The following is an 18243-nucleotide window of genomic DNA, read 5'->3' as shown; positions in this document are numbered from 1 at the left end:
GGTGAGAGGAGTGTGGCCGGCAGTCTCAAGCCAGCAGGTTTTCTGGGTGAGCCACAGAGGGACCCGCACTGTTGATCTGCCACCGCCCGCTGCTTCGGAGCCCCCCACGCTTGGATCGGTGGTAGCTTGTGGCATGGTGACGGCAAGCTGTGCCTGAGCAGCTGTGCAACGTGACCCAGCCCTTCCAAGTCAGTGTTGCTCTTCTTGACAGCACAGGGAGAACAGGCGTTTACCCTAGAGATCTACCTACTGTTCATTTTGCTCTAGAGCTACATCTTCTCCCTTTTATTTGTGTGAAGTACTTCTGTGAAGTAAATATTTCCATAATAGTTAATATTAGGGCTTTCTTTGGCTCTTGGTGGCTTTTGTCACTCAGCTACATCTTGTTTTCTGTTTTTGCCAGATTTCCATAAAGGGGGACAGAGATAAAGGTGAGCTTTGTGTTGCAGGATGCTGATTTTGTAGGTGCTGGTATAAATACGTCTGCTTTGAACTTCACGCCTGTGACTAACATTCGTAGGACTAAGGTCCCACTCGGCACTTTTAGCCTGTTCAGGTGTGTCAGAGATGTGCCTGTCGGGGTGTGCTGATCGACAGCAGGTTCGGGAGGGCTGGGCAGCCGGTCAGGATCAGCATCATTTGTTTGGTGCCCAAATGCAAGGTTGTGATTCATTGTCTGAGTGATGTGTGGGGCAAGGGAGCTTGTAGTGCACCTGCTCACAGTGTGCCCAGCTCCTTAGGACAAGTCTAACAGTCACCCACTGTCCTGAACATTAAATTCACTTGCTAAACTTCTTTAATCACCATAAAAAAATTATTAGGTAAATACATTTTCTGTGCTCAAAAGCAATTGCCCCACTTCCTTTTGTTCTGAAGATAATAGACATAAAAATGAAATATGGACCTGTGTTCTTAAAAGGTCATAGTTACTTGGTCCTGAGGGAGATTCATATTGCAACAGGTTTTGTTAAGATTTGATGATACTCTGAAGAAATGGAATGAATTAGGACTTTGGTTCGTAGAAGTCGGAAAATCGGCTAGAAATTGCCTGATCTGGAAGATGGAGATGGCTATTTCTGAGATAAGGAACTCCCTTTTTCTTAACGCAACTGGGATGGGGAAACTGAATGGAGAAGGGCATTGTGTCAGATGCAGAACCAGCGGTCAGCACTTGGTTTGCATTGTACTAGTTTCATTTAAGGCCGCCTTCTGTCTGGCTTAAAATAACGGCTCGTAGTGGCCGTGGTCTCCAACCCTTGCTGCCTAATGCATGGTTGGTTGCTAGGAGGGCTGCCGTCATCCACGTTTTAGTCGTGGATGTGATGACCAATTTTGCATCGCTTTCCAAGCTTCGGCTGGATGACTCAGCTGGTCCTCTGGTGACTCATTTCAGTCTCCCATGAGCCCAGGAAGGACTAAAGAGGGAAACGTGTCTATTTTCAGATACAAAAAATGACCAAACCCAAGGAGTATGTCCACAAAGGAGTACTGCAAACATCGAATGAATTGGGTATTTCTATAGGGTGTAAACTCGCCCCTTCCCACTGAAATTCTTTCCCTGAGTTACTGTACTTCTGCTGAATCTAGTTTCCAGTCTCTTCTTATTCTTCAACCATATGAATATTGGAAAGCTCTCTGTGAGTTTTGAGTGCATAAGGTCTGAAGAAAGTTCACAGGACTTTTGGTACTAAATTCCGCTAGCTGGTTTTGGTTTTGTTTTTTTGGCAGTTCCCCCCTCTCATCATTTACTAGAATTCTCACCATCGCTCTACCAACAACCATAGGTCCACCCCAGGCTGGTTTTTTCCCCAATCGTACTATGTTAGACAAAGCTAAGATGCCCAAGGTTCTCCTAGACCTATTGAAAGCTCTTGTGATTGACCACAAGATATTACTAATTTGGTTTTTTTGGATCCTGTGGAAACAGCGGTGTATTTGCTCCTTGTGAGAAAATCATACAGAGCTTCCTTTCCCAGAAACTCTTCTTTCCCTGTGACTCAGTTTGGCCAGACTTCCTTTTCATCATTAGTCGAAACCTGTAGGTGTGACTGTGGACAGCTTGGCTGCGATATCACCAGTGCATTGATTATTCTGAACTCGTCGTCCCGTTGCATCTAGGCTGAATCCTCTAACTTCCTTGCTGTAGGAAAAGCAAAGAGTCGAGTGTTCTGGGTTGAAAGGGCATGGCTGCAAAACAGCTGAAATAGTGTGAAAAAGATGGTTATGGAGGAGATGGGGTAAGTGCATAGCAACATGTCAGTTCACAAACATAGGATCATGTATGAGAAGGAGGCCTGACAGCACCTTTAGCTAGCTGCAGAGGTTGTCGTCTCTCGTCTGTAGCCAGCTATCCTTTCTAACATGGATTTTTGATTCTATAGGTTTGGCTTCAGCAATTGTGCTGTACCCGTGAGAGCTGCACAGCAGTTACTGGTAGTGAAGAGTGAGCGCAGTCGTACAAGGCGTGAAGCGTGCTCAGATGCCCGTGTCTCTGCAGGGTGCTGTTCAGGGTCTCAAAAGCACCGAGCGGAGCGAAGTTACACCAAGCGTTGTGTTTCACTGTACACCCCACCGAAGCTATCACCTCTTGCTCTTTCTTGGTTGAAGAGGAGCGTGTATGCCCAGTCTGGCTATGGGGCTCTCTCCACCTAGAGCCAGCTTTTAAAGCTCGGTCCCCCTTTCTAGCCCATCACAGTGGTAGCATGCCTCAGACTGCACTGCAGAAGGCATTTGGCAGGTATCATACTGGATCTCCAGGTTCAACTTCGCTCCTCTTCTGTCATCCTCTAGTCTTGCCAGCGCAAGAAGCCCAGCAACCATGGTGTTAAGCACTGTAGAGCTGAGTAAATAAATATGTCAATAAATAATCATATCCTGCACAAAAGAGAAACCTGGGGGAGAGGCTGATGGTAGCCAGGGAGTTCTGCTGATCCAGGTGGGGGTTTTTATTGTTTTCTTTCTCTTAATGACTTCCCTTGCTCTTAGTTCTTTTCTTTTAGAGCTTTGAGGGGGAGTAGGCAGTTACTGGTGTCCCTGAGCTGCTTCATCGCGCACGAGGGCCTTATATGCTTCTTCCTCAAGTAGATATCCTTTCCTGAGCTCCTGGATGTTTACTCTTCAAGACTCTGAAATCCTTCACGTAGTTTATCCCCATGCCTAAATCAGGTTTTCTTTCTGTGTTAGCAAGATAGCATCACCTAGGCTGTCTTTCCTTGGCCAAACAAGCTTCTTCTCTGCATGCTGAACTGGCCTCTGTCCTGTTGGACCTTGCTTAAAAAGAAAGTTGCTGTGAAGACAGTGGGAGATCAGGCGTGCACCGCCAGCCCCAGCAGCAAGCCAGCAGTGGGGCAGGGAGGCGACCAGAGGCACTCCTGTGGGATCGCTTGGGGCAGCATCACTCATCTCTTTTGGAGAAGAGATTCATTGCCTTCGTGGGTCATCCTCTGGCTGTGCAAGTACTTGCGTGTCTATGTGTGCCTGAGCGTGACCTTGTGCTTTGTGTGACAGAGGTCAGTACAACCTCAAATACAGCAAAACAAATCATTGGAATTTCCGAGCCATCGCAGTCGCCGGGGTTCCCAAGGATACGCCCGTGAACGCCCCATGTTCCCATGGAGACTGCTGCAGCTCCCTCTCACCGTGGTCTCCTGTGAGCTACTCGCCACTCTCGAAGGAGAAGGGATTGAGAGAGACAGTTAAGTGGCACTTTTCTACAGGGTTACTCTTCTCAGGCGCAGCCTGTGAATTAAAGAGATGACTGAGTGGGGATTTTTGAGGAGAAACGAGTCCACATTCAAACCCTCAGCCCTCTTGTCTCCTCAGCGGTCTTTGGTTTGGGCTGGATGGCTCAGTCCTGCTTGTGCCCGTTCTGGTCCTGGGCGGTGCTCGTGGCCCCAGCTCGCTTCATGTCATACATTTCTGGTTTTGTAGTCTTACTTTGGAATGCAAATCAAACGCCATGGGTGACAGCAAAAAAGGTTTCTGACTGTTTGGCCGTCACTTCGGAGATGTTTTCTTGGTCCTGAGTGATGAGGAGGGTAACGTCTGTAAGAGAGAGTGAAAAATTCATGCTCAAGACATGTTTCCTTGAGGAACTGAAGGGCTTTTCCTTGTGTGGGTGTGTGTTTGTGTGCCTGTGGGAGGAGCGGTTATTTACAGAATTGTTTTAACTCTTAAAGTGCAGGTCAGGTGATTAACCTGCACTATCCCTTCTCTTAATTTCCTAAAACACCCCATAGCCATCGATGTGCTGTAAATCCTGTCTTTGGATTTCATTCTTATTTGAAAGGGAGATGTTGCTACAGAAGGGAGGAGACATAGTTAACCCTGGCTTTGGGATAGTTGGGAGGTCATCCAATTTTCTGCTTTAGCAGAGTCCTGTGCCCAGCTTCCCCCCTTTCTCCTCACATCTTCGTCTTCCTATGCAGCCCAAATCCTGTGTATTTCATCCAGACCTCACCAGAGGCTTGTTTCTCTCCAACAAGTCTGTATCCTGATGGAAATGAAATGAAAGGAGGGACTTTGCGAACAGGCAAATTGACCTTTTCAGCCCAGCTAGTGCTTGATCTGAGTTTCAGCTTTCATAAACAAAGCAAGGGCTGAATGTCATGCAATGGCCTCTTTGCAAATGAAACACTTACGAAAAAATCCTGTGGGAGTGAGAGGCTCAGCCTGAGACTCCCGCGAGCCTTGCCCATGTCCTGCCTTCAGAAGTAGGGTTGCTTCTAACGAGTGAGGTATGCGAGGTGCCAGCCATTCCCTGTGGTTTCAGCACACTTGCGGGCCAGTTGGGAGTCATTGACATTATAAAGCTAATATTTACAGGTGGGAAGTCATCCAGGTGGGGAGGCAGACCTGGTGGAAGAAGCCAAAATATCCTTTCCACTAGGCAGCTGTGGGAAGCCACGAGTGTGCCAGTGCTGCGTGGGTGAGGGGGGCACAGCCAGGGCAGCAGAAGGAAACAGATTCATTTTGGTCCCTTTTCCGGAGGCCCTGGCCCTCTTTCCTGGGCACTAAGATCACAGAGGGCCGGGTGGGGTGGCCAGTGAAGGCTGTAGGACCTGGGGTCAGGAATTGAGGAAGTCCTCTGTTTCTCCCATAAGATGGGGATGCTGTTGTCAAGCCCTGTTTGGAAGATGGAAACTGAAGTGACCCAGCTGAGTGACTTGACCCACGCTGCCTGGAAAGCAGAGCCATGCCGAGATCCTTCTTTTTTTTTAGTTCTGCTTTCAGGATGCAACTCTGTCAGCAAGTAGCAATCGGAGATGGAGCTTGTGGGAACCTAGAGGCTCTTGCATTACAGATTTGCTTGGAGGTTAAACGTATGGACCCACACACGTGCTAAACTGGACTACAAGGCAAGCCCTGGCCAGTTTCATATTTACTGCTCAGGCTATCTTGTATAGCTCTCTAAAGGGAACTTTGGGTGCTGTGGAAATGCTGTGGTTAAAGTTTGTTCCACTTTGCCTCCGCGGAGGACATACGATGGGAGGGAGGAAGGTGGCCAGAACACATATGCTGTTGCCAAACAGTCCTACCTGGCATATTGATCTGAGTAACTGCTTTTAGGCTCCTCTGGCTCCATTTTGGCTTCAGGATGGAGAAGCCACATAACATTCCTTGGTAGCTTGCTTTCCCCATCTCCTTTGGCCGTTCCCAGCACTTCAGGAGCCCATTTAAGCATGGGATTATACAAGCCTGAGTGTGACATGCCTCGTTTTGAGTGGTGCTGCGGGTGTTACCATGGTCTCCTGCTCTTTAAGCAGATGTGGTGCTGCTTGTGGGTCCCCAGCAGCAGCCTGCAGTACAGCCCCAGCCAGGCACCCAGCACGCGCCTCAGCTCTGCTGGGCCTCTCTCCGAGAAAACTAAAAGAGGGATTTCTTTGGCAAAGCATCCTTCAGTGTCCTCCAAAGATAAAGCTTCAAAGCAGGGCTTCTGTCGATCCCACCTGTCTGACTTCGTCTTGTTCTTTTTTTCTCATCCCATCTCTGACTCCAGAGCAGACTTTCTTCTCCTCCTTGGGAGTACTGAGTGTTTGGCTGTAAAACTTGTTCCCGGCTTCATTGACACCCACTTTCCTAAAACGTCTTTACACTGAGATTGTGCATAAGTTCCTTTGCACTCTCATGCAGACTTTGAAGGCTTTCAGGTGCTGCTGCCGCCGCCTCTATCTGTATCTTTCGTCGCCTCATTTTGCTGTTGGGACTCCAGAAGTCGTCACAGGAGCTGGAGGCTTCGCTCCCTGGCTCGGGAGGACTGCTGCTCAGCAAGGTACATCTGGCAGGGCTATCCATCTGCCTTCTCAAGCCGCTGAGACCTGCCATGGGCACAGTGGACTCCCAGGTTTCTTACGTTATGTCTGGAGAGCACTTTAACGTCTTGGTAGAGCATTTGCCACATCATTTCATGATTTCCGTAGAGGTGACAGTCTTCCTGTCAGCTTTGACAGGTATGCTGAGCGGAGTTTACTTACTGGGGTCTGGCTCTGTTTTGTCAAGGCTGTAGCCTATCAAATGTATTTGCTTGCTGCCTTATTTTCTTTCCACTCAGTGACGTTGAGGTGTCCTGGAGAGAAGAAGTTTTGCGCTACTCCAACTGTGATGGCTTTTCCCCTAGGAAGGTATCTAGGGGTTACCTTCCAGTTCAGGAGAGCACGCACTTGACTGCTGGACTTTCTCACACCAAGATCTAGAAATTGCTCTCGGGTCCAGTGGCTGCAGCATCTGCAAGGAAATAGCGAGGCAGCCAAGGTTCTGGTGAGGAATATTTTAACCTGCGTTCTCAGGTGTTGCATTGTTAATTAACTATAATATGTGAAACATAAACTAGTCGCATGATTTACTGACGAAATCTGTAATACCTCTTGTCATTGCTGCAATTCATTAAAGTGGGAGATGGAGGTGACCCCGAAAGGATCCTTCACTAAGGTGTAATCAAGGATATAAATGTAAGTGTATATGTTTGTCCCTGAGATTTTGCTTCACGTGCCTAAAACCAGGAATATGTCAGAGGAGCCCACAGCTTGTTACTCAGGCTCATGGGCACCTGAACCCACATCAAAAGGATGAATAAGAATTGTGATGTTTTTGGATTACAGAAGATACCTAACAGTAGGGTTTTGTGGCTTGTAGTGGATATGGAAGAGTGGAGTTTTGCAGTGGTGAGATGTGAAATTGTGGTCACTGAGCACTGAAGGAAAGGCTCGATATTGCAGGGACTTAACTTGGGTCTTTGGAGACAATAAAAGACAGCACAGATGATTCAAAGGGAGATCTGTGGCTGGTGATGCCTTGTATTCACTAATTCCTATGAGTTTGGTGTTTTAGATGTATAGCATGCTTATTTAAGCGGTTGCCCACGGTCCAAATCCAACCCACGTGACATTGTCTAGTGATGCGCCAGATGTGGTAAGTGTGGGTAGATGGGGCTGGAGCAGCTTAGATGTTTCCAGGCTTCGGTGCGGGGTCTGGCCCGGGGTGGTGCTGCCTCGTTTGGTCTGTGCAGGACACGCCAGGGATCTGGGTAGGCCATTTCCCCCTGAGCTACTCATGACAGCTCTCACCTGGGGTGGCAGGGATGCTTCCCAGAGCATATGCAGCATGGTTAGCTCTGCCCATCTTGCAGTGTCTGTGCCATAGCCTTGGGAAAAGAGATGCTGCCCCTGAGGGGTCTGTGCATCGGAGAGCACTCATCTCCCACCAACCCCACCACCAGAGATGTCCTGGAGGGGAAAGTGGGCGTGCGCCATCTCACCAGCCTTTAACCTGCATTGATACGTAGGCACTGAGCCTGGGCTTGCCGACTGCCCTGCTCCCCAAGCGGTGCTCCAGCCATTACCGCCTCTCCCAGCACCTCCTGTGCGATTGCGGTGGAGCTGGAGGCTCAGAGACGGGAGAAGGATGGACGGGGCTGATGCAGAGGAAGGTCTCCCCAATGTTTTCCTAGCTGTGTCCTCTTTGCCCTGGTCACCTGAGAACGCTTTCAGTACTCGGCAGGCAAGTTGCCCTGGATTTAAGGAGTTAAAAGGGAGAGTAAAGAAAGGAATGAAGATGGTTTCGGGGGGGAGGTAGCAGTATCCTGAGCCACACGCCAAAATAACCTGCTCAGGCCATGATAGGGAGGAACTGCCTACACCTCCCAAGCCCAAGAGTACTAACTGTAGTCCTGGTTGCTAACTTTTATCCTATCTACAAATGAATGTCATGGTGTGGAGATTGAAATAGTAAGCAGGTTGCTGATGCTATAAATGCAGGAGAGGGATGTGTAGGAGGGCAGTCAGGGTGGCAGGAGAATATGGGGTGTGAAGGTGATTGGGATCAGAGTTCCCTGGCCATCGCGCTGCAGCGGGAGACGTGCTTTTCGGGGCGGGGGGGTGGTAGAAGGATGCTTGGCTTTGGTTGGTTTTCTTTACAGCTACTCTGTGCATTGGAAAGTCTTGCTTTTTTTCTGGCTGTGGGATATGGTTCAAACGTGGCAGCTTGGAGCCACGTAAAGCCAGGTCTGGAGCAGTGCAGGGACGGGCTCTGTCACATCTTTGAGAACCGCCGTGCGCTACATAAGCGTTTAGGAAACTACTAATTAGGACGAGACAGTTTTACTAGCAGGACAGGAAAAGCAGAGCAGGAAGGCAAGGAGATTTTCACCTGGAATGAAGGCTCCCTTGACATCTTCTGCACACCAGGAACAGGAAGGAGCTGAGGCTGTTGAGGTCTGAACTCCACTTTGAGGTTGTCTCCAAACATTCGGTAGCACAAGGGAAGGAATTTGTGTAGCCTCCAGGGACGTAAATTTTAAGGAGGTTCCAAGAGCGCAGTGGTACTGGGGACAATGCCTCAAAAGGGGCACACAGAGACCACCGTAAAGAAGAGCGCTGTGCTATTTTGAAGGTGCAATACATTAGCCATACCTGGCAGATCCCCTTTTCATTGCCTTCTTAACCTGGGTGTGCATATGAGTTTGCAGGCTTGTGCCTCTCTGGGGAGAAGTGGAAGATATTTATTTCAGGAGTGTCTTGTGTGCATCATTTATATGCTGAACACATGCCATGTGCTTTCGACGGTATTTTTCAAGCAGGCACTGCCGTTCTGGCGGCAGTCAGCAAGCAGCCTCTGGTTACAGTGCACTGGCAGCTCTGCAGGTACTGCAAAAGGTCTTACTGCCTACTTAATACAGGGCAGGGGCTTGGTCTCTTGCCACCGCAAAGGCCACGTTTATAAATCAGCAGTAAGTGCTAGGAGTAAAGCAGAAGAAAAAATCAGTGACTTTCAAACTGTTCCTTCTTTCATCCCCAGAGTATATTTTTTGCCCTTTGGGGTGAGGTGGGTGGACAGGGAACTTTACCTCATTTGCTTTCCTGAAACCTGTTGGAAGTACAAGTGAGGCGGCTGTGTGATTTGTGTATGCATGCAGAAGAGGGCCATCTGAATTGTAAATAGCACCTGCTAAATTATTATTAAGTGAAAGCTGACGTGGGAGGAGTTCTCAGGAAAAAAAAAAGTCAAGTCTTTTAATAAAAGCCATTCAGGCTGTTTTAACATTATCCCCTGGCTGCACACTACATAACTTCAGCTCATGTGGATGCTACGGGGAGTTACGTGAGTCGTATCAAGGACAGGGGAGGCCCCATTAAATCCAGTTACTGTCAATTGTGTGAGAGCTTTAAATGGCTACACTAAAACTCATTATTAAAGAAAGAAACTATCAATTTAATGCATGGTGCCCAATCTTGATTCTGCTCCCAGCCCAGAGTTTTGCCATGCACAGGGGTGATATAAAAAATTAGATCTGCACTCTTCAGGGCTTGTATTTAGCTGTTGCAGAGTCCTGGCTGCAGCCTGACTGGCTAACTGGGGCTGCAGGAGGCTGGCCTGCACCCCTGCCAAGGCAGGGACCAAGCCTGAGCCCGGGACGGTTCAGTCCTTGTCGTACTTGCCTTAGTGCAGACAAAGGTTTTTGCTAGCACAGGTGGGGCTGCTGAGCCAGGCTTCAGGAAAGCAGGAGCGCTCAGTGGGCACAGCTGCTCGTCCTGAGCATCCTCACCCCCTCTGCTGCTGTCGGAGGGCAAAAAGGAGAGGAACCAGGGGCCAGCTTCAGGCTGTCCCATGCAAAACGTGGCAAGGTGTCTGCTAGGATCTTCCTGGGTCAAAGGGAGGCAGCAAGAAAGGCCCAGCCTTGCACAGGAGGTTTCTTGGCAGACCTGAGTTCAAGAGGACTTCTCCCAAGTGAAACTGCCTGTTTCCCTCCCTCTGTGGCTTATGGCCCCTCCGCCTCTCCAAGACTCCAGGAATGAGGATGCTCCTTCCCCAGAGACCGTCTCTGGGGGATGCTCAGGGGACATCGCTGTCACAGAGCTTAATTGGCATGGATCGCCCCATTACTGCCGGCTTGTTTCTTCACGGACATTGCGGCAAGCTGTTGTTGGCCTATGTGATCAAAAGGCTGAAGCTGTAAATCATATTACAGGCTGTAATGAGGAATTTGATCCCTGTAACAAACTGTCCAACTTTTATTCACATTTATTACTATTTCTGCTATTGCCATGGAGTAAAGATCCTTTTAAAAAAAAGAACGTGCCACCAGCACAATTTGATAGTGTCCTCAGGAAATTTAGCGTTGTGTTTTTCTCACATTAGCTGCACAGGCAAATTTGCAATAAAAACATCTTCGCTGCAGAAGCCGCCTTTTCCCATCACCAAGCTGTCAATCAGCCTGTAATTTCTTAATATCGGACTATGCTGAAGAGCTGGACGAGTTACTCTCCTTCGAACGTGTGCCCCTAAAACCTCAAATGCGAAAAAATAATTTTGTATGGAAGGAAGAAGATTTCATACTTCTTTTTTCAGGGGAAGAAAGGTATTTCTCCTGCAATGAGATATAACCTCTGAGGAGGGTGGAAGCAGCAACAGAGGAGACCAAAGTCCTCCCTTTAGCCACAAGACAGCCCTGCTTCCTCCACCCACACATTTTTGGGGTACCAGGGTGGGTCAGTGTTTGTTCCCTGTTCCTGTTCCCCTGCTGAGACTGCCAGCAGTGTTGCAGGGACAGCAAGGGGCTGGTTGTTGATGTGGAAACCAGTCCCTAACAACAACTCATTTCACCAAGGGGCACAGGCGGCCATCTGACGTTGACAACGTTGAGTGACTGCTGACCTTGTTTTTAGCATCAGCTGATATCAACTGGAGCCCTGCCAGTTTGCACCAGTTGAAAGTCTGTCTTTTAATGGTGGCGATTATCCTGATTTTTACAGTGGCACTGAGAAAGTTGCAGCTGCTGCGCTTCACATCCCTGACTTTAATTTGGGGTGCCTGGGTCTTTGGGTGTTATCTTCAGAGGAGCGTGTGAGAAGAACCTCTCTCCTTGTTCTGCATCAATCATTTTTTTCCTGTTTTATTTTGTATGAAGAGATATTGCTCAAGCACACCATGGAATGAAACCCATAAAGCTATAAATTACACCTCTGCTAGGTCCACAATATGTTACCAATTACATCTGCTTTATTATTCGCATCCAGGGGGAAAACATACATCAAACCAACCCCACTCTCCAGGCAGGTCGGTACTGTACTAGAAGGAACACCGTGACTCTTCTTAATCAGTGGAAAAACAAACACAGTTTCGGCTCACTCACATACAATATTTGTGTCCAGGATGACAAGTTGAGTAATATTGCTGCGGTTCTCCGAGCTTGCCGCATGCCACATGGTACAGCATTCGTGGCAACATCATCGTCCCATGGAAAGGAGAGAGCAGAGAAAGCACTTAGAGGGGCAGGGAGCTGGGGGGGTCCAAGGACCCAGTCGCAGGCACCTTGGAAATTGCTGCCAAGGAGGTTGGTGGGGGGGAATTAATACGAATTGCAGCAAACGGCATCAGAAATGACATGAAAGGCAGGGCTCGCGTCTGCAAAGGAGGGCACGCTGCGGTTTGCAGGGCTTCATTGCTAGAGAGGGGTTAGTGGGGTTTTGCGTTCTAGCAGGGGTGAGGGCTTCCCCACGTGTCCTGATAGGGGTTTTCTTCTGCGTCTGCCCTGTCTTCACAAATTCATCACTGTGGCAGGGATGAAGGTGGGGGCGTTGAAGCAAACTGGAGTGATTGCTTTGCTGGTTACTTTTGTGTAGCTACATACGGTGGTTTTTGGCTCGCCACAGCACCCCTCTCCTGCGCGGTTCCTGGGCTTTGGGCTGCTGGGAATTAACTGGAAAACGGGTCTTGGGTGTGTTTAGGTGTGTTTGCTTGACCATGCTACTCATCATTGGAAGTCTGGAGTAACGTTCGTTTTTTTTCATATGGGTTTATGCATGCATGTGTGTGAGTGTATGCGTGCATATGTGTGAGCTCTGGAATGAGCTCCAGAAAATCTTCTGAAGAGCAACATGGACTAGTGGAGAATGAGTTTCTTTCTTTTAGGAAAGGGAGCCGAGTGTTAGATACTCTCAGGTCTCCACATGAAGAAGTCATCCCTGTGCACTGCAGAGTTTGTTGTGGTTTTGTCACTGAAGCATTCATTCAGCTTTTAACTTTTTAAAGTTGAAAACAAGTCAAGGTTATGTTTGTGCTTAATAATTCAGCAATGGTGCCAGCTCAGCATATTGTCTTTTTCTTCCCTAGTCATTCTGGTTTATTAAAAAGAAACACTGACGACAGATAGAAGGGTGAAGGAGGTTGTGCCTTTCTGCTTTAACTCCTGCCGTGCGCTGACTCCTTCCCCAGGAATCCCCATAGATTTGTGCCATTCACAATACCTTTGCCCCAGCGGTGCCGTCCCTACCCTGGGCCGGGAAAGCTGGCAGCAAGTCAGGACTTAAATGGCCTCTTCCCTGTGGACCACGTCTTTTTTTCTGAATAGGAGCATTTTCTGTTTCAGTGGAATATTACTCAGAATCCTTCAGTAAGTCTGTCTCAGTGATACTTTATTTTCACTTTGGTTAAGAGGTTGTGGGTTTCTTTTTTTGTTTATTTGGTGGGGTTTTTTTTAATAACATTGTAGAAGATCATTAACTCTTCTAGAACCGAAGAAGCTTGCAGTAAAATAGGTTTTAGTCTTTTCTTAATAAGTAAAGTTATATTAGGACCTAGTTCTGCCACATGTGTACGTTGCTTCATTAACAATGCCATTCATTTCCAGGGGATCTGCTTTCCAGTGATGGCATTGTCACTGTGAAAGAGAATAGATGAACACAATTTTATAAATCTGGGAGAACTGAGAGCACACAGTGGAGCTCATGTTGTGCAACTCCCATCTCCAGTGTCCCTGAGCACAGACCAGCATTGTGCACAATTCCCACACGCAGACTTGGCAAGCAACCTGAAACATCATCTGCTGCTTCTGTCTTGGCTCCTCAACTTTGTCCACGCACCTCCATTTTGTCACAGTGTATCATCTCCTGGTCCCATCCTGGCTCTCCGCAGGCCAGAAGCTACACAGTGGTTTTATAGGAATAAATGGAGGGCTTAAGTCAGATCCACCAAACTGTTTAATATAGGATGAGCCTGAGGATTTGAGATTTGGCCTCCATAGGCAGAATACTTTGCAGTATTTGACATCAGTTCTTCCTGAGAGCTAGATATATTCCTGGAGACAATGGGAATAGGAGTCTCTTTAGGCAGAGGAGGTTAAAATAACATTTATATTCCTGTTATTAAAAATGAGAAGGGGGAGAGCAAGAGAGCAGGAATCTTGGTTGTTGTTAGTATAGTTCAATCAGGGGTAATGATTTATTTTAGAGCATAATATTTTATTTGTGTTGAATGCATATTTCTGGAAGAACTTGATTTTTGTGTGTGCGCGTGTGCTGTATCTGAAGTCTGTATCCCATTTTCCCTTCCTGCCACTGAACAAATGAAAAAAGCTGGGGAAGGCATCTTGATGCTGTGGTTTCACTCTGGTGTTGTATTGCAGGTATGGCCTCGCATGTGCAAGTTTTCTCTCCTCACACCCTTCAGTCAAGTGCCTTCTGTAGCGTGAAGAAACTGAAAGTGGAGCCGAGTTCGAACTGGGATATGACTGGGTACGGCACACACAGCAAAGTCTACAGCCAGAGCAAGAACGTGCAGTCCTCCCAAGCAGCCGCCGCAGCAGCCGTCAACGCCTCCCTCCAGATCCCCAATCCGAGCATCCCTTACGAACAGACCATCATCTTCCCAGCAAGCACGGGGCACATTGTGGTGACATCCGCCAACAGCACTTCTGGTGTGGTTGCAGTGTCTGGGCAAACACTGGGCGGGCCACACAACCTGATGCGTCGCAGCACTGTGAGCCTTCTGGACACCTACCAAAAATGTGGACTTAAGCGCAAGAGTGAGGAGATTGAGAACACAAGCAGCGTGCAGATCATCGAAGAGCATCCACCAATGATTCAGAACAATGCCAGTGGGGCCACTGTAGCCACCGCCACCACCTCCACGGCCACCTCCAAAAACAGTGGCTCCAACAGCGAAGGGGATTACCAGCTGGTGCAACATGAGGTGCTCTGTTCCATGACCAACACATATGAAGTGTTAGAGTTTCTTGGCCGTGGAACCTTCGGACAAGTAGTCAAATGCTGGAAACGTGGCACTAATGAGATTGTGGCTATCAAGATCCTAAAGAACCATCCTTCCTATGCCCGGCAAGGCCAGATTGAAGTGAGCATCCTGGCTCGGCTGAGCACAGAAAGTGCGGATGACTACAACTTTGTCCGCGCATATGAGTGCTTCCAGCACAAGAATCACACGTGCTTGGTCTTTGAAATGTTGGAGCAGAACCTCTATGATTTCCTAAAACAAAACAAATTCAGTCCCTTGCCCCTTAAGTACATTCGGCCAATTCTCCAGCAGGTAGCAACTGCCCTAATGAAGCTGAAAAGCCTGGGACTGATTCATGCTGATCTCAAACCAGAGAACATCATGTTGGTAGACCCATCCCGACAGCCATATAGGGTCAAGGTCATAGACTTTGGTTCAGCTAGCCACGTGTCTAAAGCTGTGTGTTCTACCTACCTTCAATCCAGATATTACAGGTAAGAGACTGGGCTCATGTAACGTTACTAGGAGAAATACTTTACCTATGGGAATTTTCCTACATTCCTGTAAATGAATGAGAGTCATCCCTTAATCCTTTACTGGGATGGCTCTTAGAATGGCTTGTTGGTGATAGAAAAAATGGTATCCTAACCTCATGGAGTTTACTTGCATTGAAAACCATTGTTAATTTATAAATAACCATAAAATGTTGTAAAACCAGAGTTTGCCAGTTACAATTTAGAAAGCCTTTCACCTCTGCCAGTACTTTGTTCTCTCTGGGACTGTTTCCAGAAGAGGAGATGGATCTGGAGAGTCCACATTTCTTTTCCAAGTCAATGCAAGTAGCTTCTTGGTTTCAGAAAGACCTTAACCTAAACAATCAATCCATATTTCAGCTGTATCTTCCAGTCTTTATTCAGGGACTTTACAAAAATAAGGTTGGCCCACAGGAAAACTCTATGGATGCAGAAGATGCTTTGTCAAGGAGTATTTTTTGCACAGGCTGTGGAGCTTGCTAGAGTTAATAAGAGTGTTCTGGCTGGCTCCCATCGGCTCTGCTTCAGGTGAGCGGGCAGCCCGGCCAGGCTGGAAACACCTTTCTCCACAGTGGGAAGCTGTTGGTAGGGATGAATGAGTATTGTCAGTAATTTGGTGTTGAACTGAGGACCCGTTGTGGACTGTCGATTCCCACTCACAGTGCTTTTAACTACAGGTATGTTATGTGCTAGGATGGAGTTCTGACCTCTGCGTAGGTGCGCCCGAAGCAAAACGTGTGAACCAGCCATATCCCTCTTCAGTCTGTTGAACAGTTTCAGCAGCCTCTTTTCATAACCCCTGGAAGGTCATCCTCTCCCTCTGTCTTGATTCCAAGACACAAACTCTCCCTGCAGATGTTCTCCCCAGACCCTCTGTTTGGTACCAGTCTATTCAACATCCCAAGGACTGAGAAAAGCAATTCTACTGCTTCCTCGGGGGTGGAGGGAAAAAGTGGGGGAAAAAGGAAATTTGTCTTTAGATGACAGCTGAATTTAGAAATGTTCAGGCCATGTTTTTGTTGTTGTAATTCTGTGAAACGGGTGAAGAGGGAAAATGTGATCTTTCTTGATGACTGATTTAATGCAAATCAGTCCTGGCAGCACCCCCAGCTCATCAGATGGGTTACAAAAAAGCATTTTGCTCTGTTTGTAAATAGGAAAGAAATCTGTCTTATATATGGGGAGGACTGGGGACAAAAAAACAACATGAGTTGGTAAAAGACCCTTTTCCTACTTCATAAACATCACAGTGGCAAAGCCCACCTGAGCTCTGAGCTTGGGAAGAGTTAATTTTCACAGGAACTTTGACAGTGTAGCATTGGAGCAGCTGATTTTTATCTGTTTGTCCTTTGCTCTGAAGGAGGCCAGAAAAAAATCCCCAACCCTAGTTTATAGCTCAGAAAAGGCTTACTAAATGAAATATTCTACCTGATGACAGTCCCATCCTCCAAGAGAGACCTGTTTCTGTGGTAAATATGCAAAAGCTTTTAGGGTTGCAATTACCTGGCAGACTAGAAGAAAAAAAAAAAAAGATAATACAGGCATTTTGTTGTTGAGTTATCTGTGATTCTGCATTAGCAGCCTAGGTCCCTGGTTGAAAGACAGAAGGGGCAGCCAAAATGAAACATGTGACAGAAAGCAGAAATGAAGAGAAAAATGGTTCATTCTCAGTGACAAACAGGGAATATTTTTGTGGCAGTCTCTGGGGAGGAAAAGGCTTGATAAAATTTGCTTTTTATATTTTAAATGTTATTCCTGCCCAGTCTGAAGTTGCAGCTTGTTAGATAATAAGTTCTGTCTGTCTAATTCCTCCCTTGTTTTCCATGCCTGAATTGATGGGAGGAGGGGAAAAGGGGCAGCAGCTCACCAGAAAAAAAAATAAGGAAAAGAAAAATCTCATTGGGTTGAATTACATCAGCAGGGGGCTGCTGATGAAGCTAAATTCAAGTCATGAGGAAAATTTATATTTTTCTTCATTTTCTGATGGGGAAAAATACAGCAAGAGTAAAGACCCATTCCACTCAAAAGGGAAGGAACTTTCATGCTAAGGGAAACACAGAGCTTTATAAAGATTTCATGTGTCTTCCATTTAATTTACACTTGTTTTGCTTGCTAGAGTATAAAAGACAAGGGGATGACTTCAAGAAATGGCACATTTAAGCTGAATGTGAAGGAAAAGCTTCCTCAGAGTAAAATGTCTCAGACTCTAAGCAGGCATGCCAAAGAAGTGACAGAAGCCCTGTGCCCCATGCATTTAAGTAAAGACGAGGCAGAGCGCTGGGGAATATAATGTGGAGGTCGACTCTCAGCTGGAGGTTTTTATCATGAGCTTTTGGGAGCACATTCCCAGGTCGTCCCCATATTTTATTAACAACTTGCTTTTTCTTTTCCCTCTTTTTCTTTTTTTTGTTTAACACTACTCTCAAGAATGTAATGGCCAAATCCTTTCAAGTGAGGAAAGTTGTGTGGGATCCTGCTCATTCTCAGAGCAATATAAGGCCTTTCCTCTTCTTACAAATGATAGGCCTATTTTCTTCTCCCGGAAGTGGAAGACAGGATTGTCTTTAAACAAATTCCATGCTCTTTCTTGGCCCGTATCTGCATAGCCCAGCATAAGCTAAGGCAGTCCCAGGGATGCTTGCAGACTTTACGTGAGCAATTTGCCGTTGCTGCCATGTAACGTGGCCTGAAGATGAACTGGATCCCTCAGCCCAGTTTCTTGTGAGAGGAACTGACTTGGTATTGCGCTGCTGGTGCAGCTGGGGGGCCCTCGCAGGGCGCCCCGGCATTGGGACCTCTCTGTCCCACCAGGGATATTTCTGTCAGGCTAAGCCAGTGCTCTCCGGAAGGATCTGGAGGGAGAATAATTTTTGCTCCTGACTGTAGAGGGGCCCGAGAGAGGCAGGACACACCAGGCTAAGGTGGGCCTTGCAGGACCTCCGCCTTGCCGCCGAGAGTCCCCCTCTGGGAGGGCAGCACGCCCCGGCATTGGGACCTCTCTGTCCCACCAGGGATATTTCTGTCAGGCTAAGCCAGTGCTCTCCGGAAGGATCTGGAGGGAGAATAATTTTTGCTCCTGACTGTAGAGGGGCCCGAGAGAGGCAGGACACACCAGGCTAAGGTGGGCCTTGCAGGACCTCCGCCTTGCCGCCGAGAGTCCCCCTCTGGGAGGGCAGCACCGTCACATCCCCGGTGCCTGCCCCAGGCC

General features: G+C 47.6%; 1 pseudogene across 1 annotated transcript; it reads left to right on the top strand.

Moving 5' to 3' along the window:
• Positions 1-13899: 13899 nt before the first annotated feature.
• LOC104081231 lies at positions 13900-15000 on the top strand (annotated as a pseudogene). Its single transcript, XR_683574.1, has one exon. The product of XR_683574.1 is annotated as a homeodomain-interacting protein kinase 2 pseudogene (transcript).
• The last annotated feature ends 3243 nt before the right edge of the window (positions 15001-18243 follow it).

This window comes from Fulmarus glacialis, unplaced genomic scaffold, assembly GCF_000690835.1.
Source record: "Fulmarus glacialis isolate BGI_N327 unplaced genomic scaffold, ASM69083v1 scaffold35388, whole genome shotgun sequence".
NCBI classification, from domain to species: Eukaryota; Metazoa; Chordata; class Aves; order Procellariiformes; family Procellariidae; genus Fulmarus; species Fulmarus glacialis.
Note: the sequence above shows the minus strand (reverse complement) of the source record. Positions and strands in the feature narration are given on the sequence as shown.